Here is a 21444-nt window from a genome sequence, read left to right as displayed (position 1 = left end):
ATACCATCAAAACATTCTCCTCTTTATCAAATTACATAGATTATTTTACAAATGATATATGAATTCCTAGAAATTACTTGCTGTGAAAGTATTAAGATGTTGAATATTTGTTATATTTTAATAAATTTAATATATATTTCAACATTAACTTTGAATAAATTTAATAAAATTAAAAACTTTCAGATTTAACCTTGAATTCTATTTATCCTTAAAAATCTAAGTTAATTTCATCTGGAAATATGGCAAATTTTGTTTTGTCAAATAACTTTGAAAGAAAAACAAAAGTTTAACAAATCTACTGCAGGAATAACAATATACTTTTATTTTTAAATAGAGATTCTCAGGAAAACAAATTAAAAAAAAAAACATTTAACTTATGGAAAGCAGTTATATCACCTTCTGTGACAGGTGTAATTCAAAATTTAGGAAATCTAAAAAATTTATATAAGAAAATCTTGGGTCATTTCTTGAATGAGCATTTCTTAAGTTGCTTCTTTTGATTGTGTTATCCCTATGGCAGGGAGTTGACATTACTCTAATTAGTGCAAGAGTAATAGCATTATTTCTTTTAAAGATTATTGTGAGAATAGAAATGTCATTTTAGAAAGTTAAACAGAGAAAGGTAGTTACATATACCTATTCTTTCATGAACTATTATAGTGAACCAATCACCATAGAATTTGATCAACTTTAATTTAAGTAGATGGTATCTGTTAATGAACATCATTCCTTCTAAAATGTAAAACTGATATCACTTTAATGTATCAGTTTTTCTCAAGATGAACTCAAAGCCCAGTATCATTTTTTTTAATCAAATAGCAATACACCCTGGTCTCTTCTAGAAAGCTAATCATTAACATCTTTTTAAATAAACCATGAACTAATTACAGTGCCTTGAATGTACATATAATGATGCTTCTAACTGTCCTTGGAATTTCCTTTCACAATTCCTGCATATTTGTATCACACTGTCGTTGAATCTTCAAAACAGTACCAGAGGTTGCTTTCATGCATCTGTCTAGTCAGCCATTCATTCAGCAAATACTAAGAGCATTCTTTGGCTGTGTGAATCACCACAAATTGAGGAAAATTCTTCAAGAGATGGAAATACCAGACCACCTGAGCTGCCTCCTGAAAAATCTGCATGCAGGTCAAGAAGCAACAGTTAGAACTAGACAGGAACAACAGATTGTTTCCAAATTGGGAAAGGAGTATGTCAAAGCTGTTTATTGTCACCCTGCTTATTTAACTTATATGCAGAGTACTTCATAAGAAATGCTGGGCTGGATGAAGCACAAGCTGGAATCAAGATTGCTAGGAGAAATATCAGTAACCTCAGATATGTAAATAAAACCACCCTTATGACAGAAAGTGGAGGAACTAATGAGTCTCTTGATGAAAGTGAAAGAGGAGAGTGAAAAAGTTGGCTTAAAGCTCAACATTCAGAAAATAAAGATCATGGCATCTGGCCCCATCACCTCATGGCAAATAGATGGGGAAACAATGGAAACAATGAAAGACTTTATTTTGGGGGGCTCCAATGCAGATTGTGATTGCGACCATGAAATTAAGATGTGCTTGCTCCTTGGAAAAAAAAGCTATGACCAACCTAGACAGCATATTAAAAAGCAGAGACATTACTTTGCCAACAAAGCTCTGTCTAGTCACAGCTCCGGTTTTCCAGTAGTCATGTATGGATGTGAGAGTTTAACCATAAAGAAAGCTGAGTGCCAAAAATTTGATGCTTGTGAAGAGTGATGTTGGAGAAGACTCTTGAGAGTCCCTTGGATTGCAAGGAGATCAAACAAGTCAATCCTAAAGGAAATCAATCCTGAATACTCATTGGAAGGACTGATGCTGAAGCTGAAGCTCCAATACTATGGCCACCTGATGCGAAGAACTGACTCATTGGAAAAGACTCTGAAGCTAGAAAAGATTGAAGGTGGGAGGAGAAGGGAAAGACAGAGGATGAGATGGTTGGATGGCATCACCAACTTGATGGACATGAGTTTGAGTAAGCTCCAGGAGTTGGTGATGGGGAGGGAAGCCTGGGATGATGTGGTGTGATGCAGTCCATGGGGTCGCAGAGAGTTGGACATGACTGAGCTCCTGAACTGAAAGCATTCTATATTCAAAGGTCTAGGGGCTGAATTAGTTAACAAAATTAGGTCAAGTCCTTGCTTTCACACGTGTTTCCTGCTAGTGCAGAGAGATGACAAAGATTAAAGATGTCAAGTATTACCTATGAAGAAAAATAAAAAGGAATTAGGAACAACGTAGAAGGCATTTCATATAACATAGTCAAGGGTAGTCTCTCTGATGAGTAGAATGTTGCACAGCAAACTAAATATAGTAAGTCCCCTTCATTGGAGCCTTCAAGATGTGAACTTTCAAAAATGTGAGCATGCAGCTCCTTCTGGCAAGGAACCGGAGCCTATGCCATCAATGTCAGGCATGAGTGAAGTTGCAGCTTGCCGCCTGTCTCCTATTGCTGACGATCCTTCAGCTCTATCATGTCCCACCTCCTCTCCCACCTCGTCAGTGACTCTTTCTGCGTGTTCACTTGATGCCAGATACTCAAGTCAGCTGTTTTACTGTACTAGCATACTTTTCAAGGCAATGAACCATTTGGTTAAAAATGTTTATTTTTTGTTTGCTTTTTGTGTATTATTTTGATTATATTACAGTACAGTACTATACAGCTAATTGTATTAGCTGGATACCTAGGCTAATTTTGTTGGACTTTGGAACAAGTTGGGCTTATCAATGCAGTCTTGGAATAGAACTCATTTGTATGTACAGGAATTACTGTGATGTGTGAACATATAACTGGATTTGGGGATGAGAACATCAAAGCACAAAGAGCAGCCAGTACTTAGATCCTGAGAAAGATCAGCGCAGGGAAGGGCTAGGAACAGAGTCAGTGTGGCTGAGTTGAGAGGATCGAGACAGGAGATGGACGATCACGTCAAATGACCATGGTTAAAGCATTCCTGGTCCCACCCCAGCCTTCCCCAACTGCTAGTGCATTTTCTCCTGTTGCTCTTACAGAGCCCTGCAATATCCCAACTTCAGTGGCAGAATGACTTGTCTTTTGGTCCCAGGATGTGCAGGTCCTGCACTTGTCTTCTATTATATTCTCAGCTCTTAAGTACCATTTTGTATTTCAGATCTTGCCATATTAGCCACATTTATTGAACATTTTTAAGTAACCATCATTTTCTGCAACATACCATTTTGAGTCATGTGGAGAAACAATAATGCTGCAGATTTTTTTATCCTTAAGGATGGCTGCCATTCGTGTTTTCTTCAGTGAGGTATTATGTAAAGAAAGTTTTTCTTAGTTTCAGGTAGGTGATGCACTGTCAGGGGATGTTCAACTTTCAGGAATCCAATATGTTGCACTTTTCTTCCTTTGTGTGCCATTTCTCAAGGATTCTCTGTTCGTTATCAGTTCCTATTCTGGAAGCGAGTAGAGCTACATGCAGTTCTCAGGACTGAGATCATGGGAAAGGGTACCTGCTTGGTTTCCTTTCAGTAACTCCCTTCAGTGACTCTTCAGCATCAGCGACCTTGTATGTATTAGATTATCCATTTTGTTGAAACTGATGGAATTTCATTGTTTGTAATAGCTGAGCAATCATTTTACTAAAGATATATAAGCCTGCATTTCTGCTAATAAAATACCCTTGCTCCACTAGAGACTTGGGTCCCCCGCATCCTTCTTTCTGTCTTCATTCTCTTTGGAGCATGGAAACCTGCTGAGCTCCCTCTCTTGTTCAGGCTTTCAAGACCTCCTTGAGAGGATGCCCTGTGCCTTTGTGAGCGGTGCAAGTCCTGTGCATGGGCTTTATTGGTATTCCACATAACCTGAGAGATAGTGCTCTCTCTCTCTCTCTCTTTTTCTCTCTTTCTTTCCGTTGACTCCAGTCCACCAGGTTCTAGTCTGTGCTAAAGACCAACAATGCACACCAAAAAAATGGCATAGAAGTTGGAAAAAGAATTATCCCCTTCAACTGACTTTCAAGATGGGGTCCCGGGAGAAGTAGCAGCTCAGAAGAGCACCCCGGGATTCCTGAGGGCTAGAAATGGCCTTTCTAAGCCCTATGTTTGTGTATACAGTCTTTGTAAAGGAATGGTCAAGCACCCTGAGCAGACTGTGCAATTCTGGAAGTCTGTAATGTATCTTACTTTGTGTTCCCCCAACTATGAACTGACAATATCTCACACACAATATTCCTTTGCATTGCTCCTTCTCTTGTCCAGGTCCCAGCCATACATTAATTCACTTGATAGCAATCAAAGTGCTATGTAAAATATAGCTCATTATGTCACCTCTCCCCCAGGATGAAGATTTCTTGGTTCATATTTGCACTTTAATAAAATCTAGAATTCTTATCCCGCTTTTCAAACCTTCCATGACCTAGTCTGGGCCTATCATGCTTCAACCAAACTGGACATTTTTATTTCCATAAACTGACTGAACTTTATGGAAACTTAGGGCCCATCTACTAACCATTTCTTTTTCTTTTACCAAGAATCTTCTTGCCCTTAAAATTTTAAGGCCATATAATTTTGTCCTTCAGATTTCCACTTCATAGTGTTTTTCTTTACAATAATAAGAGACAGTCACCCAGTGACTTCGATCCTATAGCTCATTTTAATTCTCTGCATGAAGCTTTTAACAACTTGATATGTTTTTTTGTTATTTTTAAATTCATACCTTGTGACAGAAACCATATTAACGAAAGAAAAGTTGGTATTGATCCTCACTCCAGTATTCCTGCCTGGGGAATCCCAGGGAACAGGGGACCCTTGTGGGCTACCATCCATTGGGTTGCAAAAAGTTGGGCATGACTGAGCAACTATCACTCATTCACTTTATTTTTTGGCTGGGACAGTGTCTACCATAGAGTGTATCAACAGGATAACCAAATCAGTGTTGAATATCTGAATGAGTTGCAGGCCGCATGGTAGTTAAAAGGCAAGAGACAGATGAACATTGCTATAAAGTTGAACATTTATAAAACATTTATAAAGTCCTCACATGCAGTGAATAAAATTACCACAAATGACTGAAGTATGGAAAACTAAGGAAGAGTAAGTTTCATAATCTTATGAAAGATTATGGCTAATAGATCCATTTTAGGTTATGATGAATGTGACAACATGTTTCTGTTGGTCCTAATCTCTCTTAGTGCTGATTTGAAGTAGTTTGCTAAATCCTATGGTCTGGGAAGTGAGAGAAAATCTTTGTGAAGGAAGATTTCTGGATGATTCTCCACAGCAGTGATTCTGACAGTATCCTTAAGCTGATGAGAATAGATGTTGTGAGTTTGGTGATATCTTCACATATCTCCATTGACAATTTCAGAGGCCAAATCGACAGGGCAGTTAGGAAAATGAATAAAACTACTTTTCCTTATGATAAATTATCATCTACAAGTATCTTGACATGTTTTAAAACCTATTGCACATTTCTAATTATAGAGGAATATTTTCCAACTGTGAAACATTCATCTACTAGTATGTATTACATTTGAAGTGTGGAACTTCTGAGGGAATTAAAATCACTAGGAGAAAAAGTGCTAAAGTTATTAAGCCTGTTTCAGGTAAACCACAAGCTGTTCTAAATCTGAAGCCCGTCTTTATTTTTTTTTTAATAATTTCAACATTGATTTTATTCAAAGGGGATTTATATGTATGTCCGAGTAATTTGTTAGATTTGAAATGTTCACGAACTTTCATAACTGACCTAAGCCTGAACTTTTATTTGTAGTTTAGCCTTGCTAGAAGAAAGGCAGCTCTCTTTCTCAGAAATAATAAAAAGAACAGAGATGAAAGAAAGACCTATGGCTAATTCATTCACTGATATGTGGAATGAGGTTTAGAGAAGGAAAGATAACTTTTTGACAGAGGCTGGCTTTGGGGATTTGTCAAAGTCACCATGTCTGAAGGACATAAGTTCAGACATGGTTTGGCTAATAATTAAGTGGGTGATAATCAAAGATGGTTGCTCCTTCACTATGAGGGAGCAAAAAATTTAGAATCTGAAATATAATTCTATGTATGATTTTGTCCATGATATGGAAACATTCCAATTAGCTCAAATGTGAAAGCTATACTAATAAGACTCAGTATAGGAAACAGGTAGTTTGATCGGCTATAGATAGATTTGCCACCTTGCAGATACAGACAAAGAAACTAGAGAAAAGCAAGTTTATGGTTTAGGTCAGTATTGGGATGTAGGGAACGCTGTGATTGATTGTCTTAGAGTTCAAGACTATCCCTGAAGTTCATGAGAACAGAAAGTCATGAAGGAAACAAACCATATTGACCAAGTTCTTAAGTATTAACTCTAATTCTCCACTTTTATAAATTACTGTCACTGTAACTGGAATATACTTCCTGAAGGTTAGGATTGACAATAGGTGTTTAAACTGTAAAAAAAAAAAGTACATAGTGCCTTTGGATGTAGCAATTCCACTTTTTAGAATATACTTTTGATTTCAGTCCTTATTGAAAATAATGCAAAATAGATGATTTATTGGATCATTTTATATGTAAATAATTATTAATGTTGGTTTTTGATCATTAAGTATCATAAAATTAAGGTGAATCAAGTTAGTTTCCATATAAATTTATTCTTGAAGTAATAAATAGTAAAAAAGTAAAAATGAATGAAAGTAAAAAATAATAGAAAGGAGAGATAATAGAAGCCCCCCTTTTAAATTTAATGGAATTTAATGAATTAATGGAAGAGGATAGTTAAATGAGATTACTTGAATAAGGGCACTCAATACGTTAATATTACCTCTTGGTTTAAAAATATTTTTAAGAAAAGATTCCTTGGTTCATACATTCCATTTTTCTTGCCTTAACTACATCAGCAGTGCCAAGTCTGATTTCCAGTTTCAATGGCTTTGAAGTATTATAAAATAATCTTAAAAGTATCTATGAAGTATCTATGAAGTCAATTAGGAGCATAATCCTGTAGACTTTGTTATTTTTTCGCATGCAAGCCATGTGTACTAATTTGCTTCGGTTGTGTCCAACTCTTTGCGATCCCATGCACTATAGCCCACCAGGCTCCTCTGCTCATGGAATTCGCAAGGCAAGAAACTTGAATGGGTTGCCCATGCCCTGCCCCAAGGGATCTTCCCTGCCCAAGTATCAAACCCATGTCTCTTACCTCTCCTGCACGGTTCAGTGGGTTCTTTATCACCAGCACCACTGTATTTTAAGATTTTCTTATAGATACCTAATTTAGTAGCAATTTTATTGACTAAATTTATAAATATTTACATGATATTAAAGTAGTTTTTAAAGAGACAAAATACTCTGTACACATAGATCATGAGTTTGCTACCATTTAATTAAAGCGTGTAATGGTAGTAACTGGGTGATTAAATAGCCAGGTTTAGGAGCACACACAACGTTTCTTGGTAAGAATACACTCAACTAGTGGAAGGAAAAGACACAGTTGTACCAGAAGGAAAATTACTGTTAGAGAATCCTACTAAAGATTTGTTATAGAAGCTTGAAAGAGCATTAGTTACTCTAAGACTTGGTTGAATTTAATAAGGGAGAAAGTGATTCAGCTGAAATTATCATTAAATAAAACAAAGAGTAACATTAACTTCTTGTGCCTCTGAAGATAAGAAGCCATATCATATAACTTTCTTTACTGCTTACCTTTATGTTATCTTGCTTGCAAAAGCAAGAATACGAACACTAGGAAGTAAAACATCTTAGTTGGCATCTGTTATGAGTAACAGTTGTCTTCGCTTTCTTATAGTAACAGGCATTTATAAAGAAAATTGTTGTTTAGTTTTATTTCCAAGTTTCCCAAGATAACATGATCATAAACTTAAAGAAATTTCCTATCAAGTTTATTAAAATATATCATGGGAAAAATAGGAGCATTAACAATGAAAGGAATGAGAATGAATTTCTGATAATCCACAGGAAAGTTTATGAAAAAATGGATAATTGAAACTATTACATAGAGTGATCATGAAGATTAAACATGATATTATATAAAATGGTTCCAGTGAGATGAGTTAAAAGGCACTTGAAATGAGGAAAGCATTATTGATTTTTGAGAGATCAACTATAAAATAGATGCATGATAGAGCTGAGAAGTAATGCTGAGTCACCTTAAAGAGATTAAGTACCTTCCGGGTCAGCAAAACCTTCTTGTAATATGATTTAATATATTGAGAAAGCCAAGGTTTTAATACATGTACCGTATCTAATGTAAGGTTTCTCTCATTTAAGTAATAGATTAAAACTTTTTGAAAACTCAAATAGCCAAAACAAGAAAGACAATCAAAGGGTATCCAAGCATTAATTTAAATACATCGTTAAAATACTTAAATCTAGATTTAATGTAAACCAATTATGATTATAGTTCCTTAAATCAAACAAAACAACTTCAAACTAAGCAGTCAAACATGAAACAAAGCAAAAAGATAAAAAGAAATAGGTTTGTAAACACTATTTGAACAACTATATTTGATCCATTTAACATGGCATGGAGTTAGCCTTTCCACACTCCTCCCTCCAAGAATAACCATTAGGATTCCATATACAGGAAGTTGGATTTCTATATATGCTTTCTTAGAGAATAAGAATACACAAGTCAGGGCCATCCTAATGTCTTCTCTGCTTGTGATCACTGTAAAACTGTTCTACACTAATAGCTTATGTTTATTTCAAGAGTCTACTTGTTCCATAAAAATATTACATCAGTCCCAACTACAGTGTGGCTTCTCTGATGGCTCAGCAGTAAAGAATCTGCCCGCAATGCAGTAGACACAAGAGACATGGGTTCGATCCCTGGGACAAGAAGATCCCCTGGATAAGGAAATGGTGACCTCCTCCTATAGGCTTCACTGGGAAATCACTTGGACAGAGGAGCCCATGCAGTCATAAGAGTCAGAATTATTGACTAACCTACCACCACCACCCAACTAAAATAATCCTGACTATATTTTTGCATCTTTTTACTTCTTAACACCCTTATAGTATGGTTTAAAAAGAGATGTAAACTATATTCATCTTTGGAATATTCAGCAGTAATTTCAGCCTGATTATTAAACTCAATCTTAAAATCCGTCTTTCAGATATGTGAAAAAGGAGAGATATATAATATTACTTAAATTGTCAATTAGCTTTCATTAAGATATAAAGCATATATTACACATTTTAAAATAAGCACTTCAAATTAATAAAATATTGGTTGTTATCAAAGTTAGCTTTAAAATTTTGATACAGTTTACTATCTGTGTTAATGTACATATTACAGTTATCCTCTTTAAAATGTAGTTATTTCACCTGCAAAATGGGAATAGTGAGAATATAATAATACTATCCTTTGGTGACCTAAGAGAAGATGGAAGGTAATGAGAAAATGGTTTTTCCAGTAGTCATGTATGGATGTGAGAGTTGGACTATAAAGAAAGCTGAGTGCCAAAGAAATGATGTTTTTGAACTCCACAGTTAGACAAGACTCTTGAGAGTCTCTTGGACAGCAAGGAGATCCAACCAGTTCATCCTAAAGGAAATCAGTCCTGAATATTCAAAGGAAGGACTGATGTTGAAGCTGAAACTCCAATACTGTGGCCACCTGATATGAAGAACTGACTGATTGGAAAAGACCCTGATGCTGGGAAAGATTGAAGGCAGGAGGAGAAGGGGATGACAGAGGATGAGATGGTTGGATGGCATAACCAACTCAATAGACATGAGTTTGAGTAAACTCTGGGAGTTAGTGATGGACAGGGAGGCCTGGAGTGCTATGGGGTCGCAAAGAGTTGGACACGACTGAGTGAATGAACTGAACTGAACTGAACTGAATGAGAAAATGAGAAAAAACAGGTTGCTCTTTACTCTATAATCTAATACTCATATTGATGTATTGCATTTTAACTTTCTTTAAATATTTTAACATATTTTGAACTTTAAATATGCTGACTACATGTAGATTTTGCTTTTATTTTCATTTTAAAATCTCATATAGTAAAATATTAAAATTTAAGAAAAGAAAACCATATGACTAGATAGTACCAAAAGGGACAATTTTAAAAGACAAATTCAAATATAATGAGCACATAGATTCAATAAGTATAAGTACATACCTTTTGAAAAGCTTGAAAGAGTCCCTTATTTTGATAGAAAAAAAGACTTTATTACTTTAGCTTTATTCTTTTATCTTTAAGATATGTTAGATTTTGAGATTATATTGATCATCTTGAAAAATTAAAAAAAAATGCCTAAAACACTGAGACACCAGCCTTTTCTTAATACATAAACAATGACCAAGTTGAGTATATATTAATCAGTTAAGTATACATCAGTTATGATTTAGAATGGCATCACATCATTTTGCAAATCCAATTTGGAAAGGAATTGCAAATTCAGTTCAGTATAATTTGTATATTCTTCATAATAAGACTTCAAATTTTCTACACTTGACAACCCAAGCTATTGTTTTACATGTGAAGAATAATTATACAATTATGATTCCTAATTTTAAATGCCTGATTATAAGTTGAGGCTTCCCTGATGGCTCAGTAGGTAAAGAATCCAGCTGTGATGCAGGAGACATCAGAGACTTGGGTTCGATTCTTGGGTCAAGAAGGTTCCCTGGAGGAAGAGATGGCCTCCCACTCCAATATTGTTGCCTAGAGAATCCAATGGACAGAGGAGCCTGGCCAGCTAAAGTTCATAAGGTTATAAAGATTTGGACATGACTGAGCACCGTATCACAGGCACATAAGTTGGAAAATCTTCAGTTTTCTTTATTTTATTTAGAAATTAAGGAGCACAAACTAAGTTATCCTAGCATAAGGAAGTAGGCAATTTAAAAACAATAGTTCTGAATGTATTTGAATGAAATGTAACCAAAAATAGAGCCATAATAATGTTTATCTGCTTTCTGAATCTTTGCAAAATGTTTTCTTTCTAAGAGCAAACTTCAGTCATGACAAGAGATAGTCTCCTACACAAAGATACAGTAGTCCCACTGCAGTTTTTAGTGCTGGAAAAGATTGAAGGCAGGAGGAGAAGGGGACGACAGAGGATAAGATGGTTGGATGGACATGAGTTTGAGAGACTCTGGGAGTTGGTGATGGACAGGGAAGCCTGGTGTGTTGAAGCCCATGGGGTCACAAAGAGTCGAACAGTACTGAGCGACTGAACTGAACTTTTAGTGATCTGAGTACATCTGGGGCATAAAGTTCAGGGAGGAGTGATGCTCATCAATATGGGTTTAATATATAGTTTCTTATTTGAAAAGATTGATAGGAATTTAAATTACCACTTTGGGTAAATGGATAAATAGAGAATTAAGGCTAGAGAAGGGAAGGAAGGTTGTTAGGTCAGATCTGATCATACTGTTTCCTAACACTTGAAATCTCGTGATCTAGGATGCCCTTCTGATGAGAAGTTTTCATTCTATGTACCCACAGTGAACCAGCCAAGACTTCTCAGGGCTGTGTTGCAGGGCATGTCTTGTTCCATCTCATCTTTCTTCCAAAATCTCCCTTAGTCCAATTCCTTCTTTCTTTTATTATCCACTTGTATTTCTCACCCCAAATCTGTTGTACAGCTAATTAGAGTTTAGCCTCTGCTTACCAGAGAAATGACACTGATACAAAAAAAGAAAGAAAAAAGTCCCTCAGTAAATAAAATATTGAGTGGAGAAATGAATGGATGAATTACTTGGGTTTTAGCTTCACAGTACTGACTTCATCTGAAACACTCTTTACCTCATTGTTACTTTGGCCACGTGATGCAAAAAGCTGACTCATTGGAAAAGACCCTGATGCTGGGAAAAATTGAGGCTAGGAGGAGGAGCAACAGAGGATGGGATGGATGGATGGCATCACTGACTCAATGGACAGGAGTTTGAGCAAACACCCAGAGACAGTGAAGGACAGGGAACCTTGGCATGCAGCAGTCCGTGGTCACAAAAAACTGGACACAACTTAAGGAGTGAACAACAATGTTACCAAATTGCTATTCTGTTCAGAACCATGTTTCAGTTTATTTACTCAAGCAGTTAGATTGTCTCTTCTGAGTCAAAGTAAGGTACCACATTCCATTACTTTTGAACAGATATTCCAGTACACAGAATTATACGGAGACTAGTTAAATTGGGTGCAAAACAATTCAGGAGCAAATTACAGTACTAAAAGGATTCTTCACATGACTATAAATATATAATCATTATTCTACTTTTCTTTCAAGTTGATTGACTCTCCTGAGGTTAGTGAGAGAAATTTACATCTTTGTCTTTTTTTGTTAATCTCTGAAGGTAAACTCTAAACGGCTATTAGCAAATGAGAAAATCTGATTAATTGTTTCTGATGTTGAACAATTAGCAGAAACCAATCATTTGCATTTTAATAACATTGTAACCATCTGTTAAATGAATGCATTAATCTTGATTAGCTTGGTTCCAGACACTTGCAGTTGGGGTTTAGTAATGTGTTCACTGATAAGGAGATTTTTTTCAAGTCATGTATAGCTTTAATTTCCACAGTGAAAAGTAACTGAAGAGAATAATGCAAGCTCAACTAACATGCCGATGGTGCCTACACAAGAAAAGCAGAAAATACTGTGAAGAAACAAGAAATTTGGATATAAATAAGCCAATTCAAACTAGAAAAAGCAATTATTTCATTTTTATATTTTATGTTATATAGACCTGAATATAAATCACCAGGTAATGTTTGGCCAGCTACTAATGACATGAAATTTTTTTTTTCAACTAAGACTATGAAATATACACTTCTAGCCAAAATATTGCCCAAAAGAACTGTGAGAAGTAAAGTAAAATCATTCAATTAGTGGAGAATTACTGTATTACATTAAAATGAAGATTAAAGGAGACATTTAATAAGGTCATTTCCTGAAGGTTTCATTCCTTTCAAGCAGTCTCCTTGTGATTTTAACAGTCTTCATTTTCTTCTGCAGTTCTAGCAAGATGAGCTACCATTGGCTTCTGTATCATATTTAATCACTAGAGATACACATGCTTATAGCTGTGTATAATATTTTTTTAATTTAAAGTCTCTCCTTCTGTTTCCAGATAATAAGAACAAAATCATCCCATGAATAACATCACATGAAGTAGTGAACATGTAGAATAACCTTAAGAGACAGATACAAGTGAGGATTCTTAAAGCTCCTTACTTCTAGTGAAAATGTTACTTAAGATCCTGACAAATTAAGGAAGAAAAAAAAAATTAATGTGTTTAAAGGTTGAAATCAAAGGGGTAAAACACTCTCTGTTGGCAGATGACATTATTGTTTATGGAGAAAATTTAAGAATTCTAAAAAATAATAGGTAGAATTGACAACAGATATTTTTAATCAATGTGAGTGGCAATGAAGTTAATATATGACTAGAAATAGGTCCATTTTTGTATTGTCAGAGTAACGTTTAGGGGAAAAAAAAACAAAAAAACTATGTAATACTATGTGAGAAGGAAAGTATTTTCAGGGAATGGTGCCCAAACAATATGGCTATTCATGTTAAAACTCGGGTGGCTCTGGATCTTTTCCTCACACTATAGGCAAAAATGAGCTTCAAAAATTCATCGATATGATTACTAAAGCTAAACCCATAAAGATTTTTAGAAGCAAACATAAGAGAATATCTTCAACATTTGGGAGGGGGGAAAATTTTAATCAAAATCAATAACTTAAAATGTCCAGCAATAGAGGAATGGATAAAGAAGATGTGATATATATATGCAATGAATATTATCCATAAAACAGAACAAAATACTGCTATTTTCAGTGACATGGATAGACCTAGAGAAAGGCAAAATCATATGATACTGCTTATAGATGGAAATTAAAAAAAAAAGGTACGAGCAAACCTATTTACAGAACAGGAATAGAATCACAGCTGTAGAAAATAAAATTATCATTACTTGGGAGAAAAGGGGGAGAAGGGTTAAACTGGGAAATTGAGATTGATGTATACACACTACTATGTATAAAATAGATAGCTAATAAGGGCCACTATATACCAGAGGGGACTCTGGTCAATACTCTGTAACAACTTATATAGGAATGGAATATGGAAAGGAGTGGATTTACATATGTGTTGACTGATTCACTTAGCTATAGAGCAGAAACTAACACAACATTGTAAATCAACTATACTCCAGTGAAAATTCATTAAAAGTAAAAATCAATAATTTAACTTTATCAACATTATAAATACTTACCAAGATACATTGTTAAAAAATTAATTAGCAAGTCACAGACTAGGAGAAAATTTTAAGCAAAGAATGTGAAAACTGCTGCACTTTTGGTATATAAAGAACTTTGCAATTCAATAATAAAAAGCAACAAACTCAATAAAAATGTTCAAGTATCTAGGGACTTTCTAGGTGGCGTAGTTGGTAAAGAATCTGCCTGCCAACTCAGGAGACTCAAGAGATGCAGTTTCAATTATTGGGTCAGAAAGATACTCTGGAGGAGGATACATCAACCCACTCCAGTATTGTCGCCTGGAGGATCCCATGGACAGTGGAGCCTGGTGGGCTACAGTCCATGGGGTCACAAAGAGTGGGACATGACTGAGTAACTGAATATGTATGCAAGCATCTAAGCAGACAATTCATAAAAACCATTTAATAGCCAAAAGCACAGGAAAAAATGCCCTCAACATCATCAATTATCAAGAATGTGCAATTTAAGAGCACAATTTCATACTAATACATCCCCACTACAGCATATAAAATAAAAACAGGAAACATCAAATGCTGGTGAAAATGTAGAACACCCAGGACACTTACACATTGTTGGCAGGAATATAAAATGAAAAAATGTCTGAAAGCTTCTCATAAAACTAAATATACACCTTCCCAGCAATTTTACTTCACAAAATTAGCAAAGATAAATAAAAAGGAGTTCACAAAAGTACTTGCACAAGAATGATCGTTGAAAGTTTTATTCATAATATCCAAAAGCTGGAAACACGATAAAAGTTCTGTCAATAGGAAAAATGACTGAATATATTATAGTCTTAAAATGTAATATAACTCTGCAAGATGAACATAGAATGTACTATTGATCTTTGGAACAACTTGAATGATTCAGAATATTTTACTGAATGAAAGCAAACTGACACAAAAAGCATATACTGTTTGACTCCATTTATATTATATAATATGCAATATAGTTAAAATGTTACATTTATAAGAATTCTAGGATAGACAAAACTACTTCTAATGCATAAATAATCAAAAGAGTAATTATCTCTTGGGATTCCTGTGGGGATTGACTGGGAATAACATGACATGATGGTGTGATCACTCACCTAGAGCCAGACATCCTGGAACGTGAAGTCAAGTGGGCCTTGGAAAGCACCACTACGAACAAAGCTAGTGGAGGTGATGGAATTCCAGTGGAGCTATTTCAAATCCTGAAAGATGATCCTGTGAAAGATATTGATTGCTGCACTCAATATGCCAGCAAATTTGGAAAACTCAGCAGGGGCCACAGAATTGGAAAAGGTCAGTTTTCATTCCAATCCCAAAGAAAGGTAATGCCAAAGAATGCTCAAACTACCACACAATTGCACTCATCTCACACGCTAGTAAAGTAATGCTCAAAATTCTCCAAGCCAGGCTTCAGCAATACATAAACCACGAACTTCCAGACGTTCAAGCTGGTTTTCGAAAAGGCAGAGGAACCAGAGATCAAATTGCCAACATCTGCTGGATCATGGAAAAAGCAAGAGAATTCCAGAAAAACATCTATTTCTGCTTTATTGACTATGCCAAAGCCTTTGACTGTGTGGATCACAATAAACTGGAAAATTCTGAAAGAGATGGGAATACCAGACAATCTGACCTGCCTCTTGAGAAACCTATATGCAGGTCAGGAAGCAACAGTTAGAACTGGATATGGAACAACAGACTGATTCCAAATAGGAAAAGGAGAACATCAAGGCTGTATACTGTCACCCTGCTTATTTAACTTCTATGCAGAGTACATCATGAGAAACGCTGGGCTGGAAGAAGCACAATCTGGAATCAAGATTGCTGGGAGAAATATCAATAACCTCAGATATGCAGATGACACCACCCTTGTGGCAGAAAGTGAAGAGGAGCTAAAGAGCCTCTTGATGAAAAGTCAACATTCAGAAAACTAAGATCATGGCATCTGTTACCATTGCTTCATGGGAAATAGATGAGGAAACAGTGCAAACAGTGTCAGAGTTTATTTTTATGGGCTCCAAAATCACTGCAGATTGTGACTGCAGCCATGAAATTAAAAGACGCTTACTCCTTGGAAGGAAAGTTATGATCAACCTAGATAACATATTCAAAAGCAGAGACATTATTTTTCCAACAAAGTTCCGTCTAGATAAGGCTATAGTTTTTCCTGTGGTTATGTATGGATGTGAGAGTTGGACTGTGAAGAAAGTTGAGCACTGAAGAATGATGCTTTTTAACTGTGGCATCAGAGAGACTCTTGAGAGTCCCTTGGACTGCAAGGAGATAAAATCAGTCCATCCTAAAAGAGATCAGTCCTGGGTGTTCATTGGAAGTATTGATGCTGAAGCTGAAACTCCAATACTTTAGCCACCTCATGCAAAGAGTTGACTCATTGGAAAAGGTCCTGATGCTGGGAGGCATTGAGGGCAGGAAGAAAAGGAGATGACAGAGGATGAGGTAGCTGGATGGCATTACTGACTGGATGGACATGAGTTTGAGTGAACTCTGGGACTTGGTGATGGACAGGGAGGCCTGGTGTGCTGTGATTCTTGGTATCACAAAGAGTTAGACAGGACTGAGTGACTGAACTGAACTGAACATGACAGGGAATTCTGAGGGAGTAGGAATGTTTTATATATCATTGAAAGTTGGATTTCCATAAGCATATGCATTTTTCAAATCAGAAAAGCATGTAGAGTTTTGAAGTAAGTATTTCATTTGTGTAAAGCTTTTATAAAATGTAAGAACTACTGAAGCAAATATTAAATTATTTTTAATGATTAACATACTGAAATATTTTGAGGATTTAATATTTTTAATTAATTGTGAAATAAATTTATACAAAACTGATGAAAGTATAAATTGGTAGATAGATCAATGGGTAGACATGAATAAAACATAGATAGAATGTTTCTTTGAGAAACTAAATGGTGATAATACAGGAGTTCACTAGAAATTCTCTTTAAATTTGGTTTGAAAATGTTTTTATATAGTTTTTATATAGTTGTTGTTTTATCAAATGGAAGGATAAATCTGTTCCCTTTTACTTTTTTTTCCTGAAATAAAGTTTCCCAAAGTTTCTTTTTTCTGTTTTACAAACGACATGTATTTCAATGGTACAGATCATGTGGCCTTGTTCCAGGACACTAGTGACCTTCATAGGGATCCTCCTATTGGCTTTTGCCATAAACTCATTCTGCCACACACACCACATTACAACAGAGCCTCCCATCTTGTACAGATCAATAGGCCGTGTCCTTGCACTTCGGCCTGCCTCTGCTGCAGGGTGTTTTCCTCTTGTCTCACTCAAAGCTGACAGCTTTCCTTGTCAGTTGGTAATTTGATTGGAACACTATTCCAAGCTCTGGGGCAAGTTGTTGCCACCTCCTGAAGAGACCTACCAAGAATTTCCATTCTTTCTTAGTGGAGGGAAATTTGAAATACAATCAATGATTTGACTTTTATTTGGAGGGAATTTTTCAGTGTTCCCAAATGATTAACTCCCTAAAATTTTATTGATCTCCTTCTAGATCTTCTTAGGGTTTATCTTTCAATCTGGAGCATATATATCTCATTAAGACCTTGAGTATACGTACTTATCCATCATTTGGCTCAAATGACACAATATAATCAAAATAGTAAACATTCTGTTACTCTGTGTACTGAACATATGCCCCAGTTTCTTTTGAACTAAATTTCTCCAAAGGCAAGAGAGTTAACAGTTCTGAGGCAAGAATATAACTGTATATTGCTATCTATCTCATATGATTTTGAACTACTTTTGGTTATTATTTCTCATAGGGAAACAAAAAGTGAATGACAGTATACTGTGTATCCTAGTCCAGTTTGACTGGCAGAAGAACTTCCAATAGGACTTCAGTTTGGTTGAGTTTGTGTAGTACCCTGTTGTCTTTCAGATCCATTTGGTTTGCATGGAATAAAAGAGTGAATTAAATGGGGATGCAATGAGATTCATCAAAACTGAATCATATGGGTCTTTAAGGTTAGTGATACACAGAGCTATTTCCCTTTGATATGATATGGTTATCATCTCCTTTCTTGGACAATAACTTAGGTGATTTCAAAGACTTTTACTAGGCTGTCCCCAATAATTAGCTCTGTATTCATACATGCGTACATTCATACATTCAAGAAAATTACTTGTGGTTCTACAACAATAAAAGGTATCCATTCCAATTATGTACTAGGAGTTTAAGAAAATGAATGCTAAGTGGTTCTATTGACATACTGATTCACCATCTGCTAGACCAGACATTATTCTCTCTCTGATGGGCAGAATAAAGGCACCCTAAAGTTGTTCATGTCCTAACCACTTGAACCTATAAACATCTTGTTATATGGTAATAGGGAATTAAGGGGACAAATGAAATTAATGTTGCTAATCAACTGTCCTGGAGATAGGCTAATTATCCTGAATTATCTGGGGGGATAGAATCCTTAAAAGTAGAATAAAGAAGCAGAGAGTCAGTCAGAGATTGGAGTCAAGGTCCCAGAAATATGTGTGAATTAGGCCATGTGTTGCTGGCTTTGAAGATGGAAGTAGAGATTCATGAGTCAAGGGATGTGGGTGGCCTCTAGAAGATGGAGAGTGCCCCTGGTTGTTCAGTCGGTAAAAAGTCTGCCTGCAACGTGGGACACCTGGCTTCAATCCCTAGGTCAAGAAGATCCCCTGGAGAAGGGAATGGAAACCCACTCCAGTATTCTCACCTGGAGAAATCCATGGACAGAGGAGCCTGGTGGTCTACAGTCCATAGTGTCACAAAGAACTGGACACGACTGAGTGGCTAACACTTTCACTTTCACTAGGAGATGGAAAAGCAACAAAATGGATTCACCTCCTAAAGCTTCAGAAAGTAATACAGCCTTGGAAATAACTGATGAGAATAGTAAGAAACATTTCAGGCTTCTGACCTCTAGAACTGTAAAATAATAAATTTATTTTGCTTTTAGCCACCAAGATCGTAATAATGTGTTACAGCAGCCGTAGAAAACTAATGCACTCCTTTATTAGGAGACCATGATGCTGTTTCTATTCCTATGTAGTCATGTCAACTTTAACCCTTTATCCACAGTTCTCAATATATCTGGTTATTTATCTGTTTCCAGTTTATGGATGCTTTTGCAAAGGTTGTATCTCGCTTTGTAAAAGAATAAGTTGGGTCATTACTATATTCACTTTCTGTGCTGCTATGGCATTGTATGAGCCTTTCTTCTGAGGAGTTGGACCTCTCTTTAGTCAGCAAGTTCTCAGTATGAAAACCTTGTTAAATTAAAAAAAAAAAAAAAGGACAAGTTATTGTGTTTTTAATTGAGTCAGGTGCATGCCACTTCCTGAACTATGCTTGATGTCTTCCTATAGATGAAGCACTAGCTTTGTTGACTATGCATCCTTCTGGCCCTAGGCTTGCTGTATTTTTTTAATCATCTTCAATACTCATTGCAGGTCAGGTACCCCTGGCTGTCAATCAGATGCTGCTACTCATTAAAATGACTTGACTGATCTTACTTCTGATTAATAATCACCACCTTCTGACCTCTATGATTTTAGAGATCTATTTTCTCATTGTTACCAGGGACTCCGAGTCTGCAACCACATCTCATCCCTTCAGCCCTCACTTACCGAGAAGACCCTCTAATGAGTTTGTCAATGACGGTGACGCCCCTCTCAGTTGTGTTGACTAATCATTATGGTAAACATGTTGGCCTCTGGGTCCTCCTACAGAATGCAAACAGAGAATGGATTTCTGATCTCATATAGCATTCCACTTTCTTTGGTCATTTCTTCCACTTCTGCCATAGTAATTTTGGCATATTACCTCAGTGTGGATCATCACTTCTTTCGAGTTTTCAAAGTATATTTTCACTGGCTCCTGAGATTTTGTCAGTATAAGTTCTGTATCATGGGGGAGGACTTTCATACTGTTAAACTCTGCTTTGTTCAACTTTATAATCTGTCATCTTCCCTTGTGCTGACCATCCTGGAATACAGTTCCATGTATACTCTGTTAGATATGGTCAATAAGTGTTGACTAGATTCTGTGACCCCTTCATGGAATAGTTACTTCCCTCCTTGACTGATCCAGCATTTCCACGCAAGCATATTTTTGATATCATCTTAGTTAATGGCTTAATGGCCGGGAATAGAGGTGAAGGCAAGGGTGATGTATCCTGTCTTGTAAGGCAGATGTTTCTGCATTATTTTCCAGCAAGAAAGGTGCATTCACTTTTCCAAGAAAGATTGGACTACATCTTCAGGCTCAGAAAGTACAAGAAATTCTGAGCTTCAGTAATTACAAGGACACAAACATATTGTTCCCAACCTAAGTTTCAGAATCATGTGTCACCTTAGGAACTTGACATTGTCCTATCTGACCTGCGTTACATGCTCTTTCAACCTTCTAAACCCTCTTAACCCTGTATTTCCCCCTGGACTTGATCCTTACCTTTTTTCTGCCCTAGGAGTATAGGAGTATTCCTTTATTAGCTGCCAAAGGAAGCCTCCTGGATGTCTCATTTTGATTCCAGATTTTGATTAAACACTCCAAGCCTTCCTGTGTCTTCCTTCAATGCCTTGATATCTCCCTGCTAAGCCATCTGCTTCTTTAATTTTTGCAGTGAACAATTCTCAAAATTGCAGAAACATCTGAGATGTCACACCCATCATGTACTCTTCACTTCTACCCTCACAGTTTACCAATAGTGAAAACCTTCCAGTTGCCCTGTAACAGTTTTGCAATCGTACTATAAAATGTGTGGGGCTATACTGTTGTCTAGCTTCAGCTGGTGATGAGGTTCTCATCACTGCCAGTCTGCTTTCAGACTCCCCAGTTCCAAGGCCACATTTCAAGGTTTCCTTCAAAGGACCATGCCTGGTCTATTAAGTTTGGTACCCTGGGAAACAGATTCTGAGATCCCGAGTTGCTTGAAGATCCAGTTAGTTGAATGCGCTCTGAACAATTACCTGCAGGAAAGAGAAACAGGGGGACATATGATCGGGAAGAGGGATAATTTTTCACTGTGATGCAACTAAACAGGATCTTCAGCTTGCTGATAAAATGGAGATCTCTGAGTTCTGTCTCTTGGAGACCTCCCAGTTGAACCACTGCGGCTTGTCCTTCATATTCCCAGTCATAGTTGTATGCTACCCTCGGGAGGTTTTGTAACATTGGGTGAG

This window comes from Capricornis sumatraensis, chromosome 18 (genome assembly GCF_032405125.1).
Source record: "Capricornis sumatraensis isolate serow.1 chromosome 18, serow.2, whole genome shotgun sequence".
NCBI classification, from domain to species: Eukaryota; Metazoa; Chordata; class Mammalia; order Artiodactyla; family Bovidae; genus Capricornis; species Capricornis sumatraensis.
The sequence above is the reverse complement of the archived record's forward strand: the minus strand, read 5'-3'. Positions refer to the sequence as shown.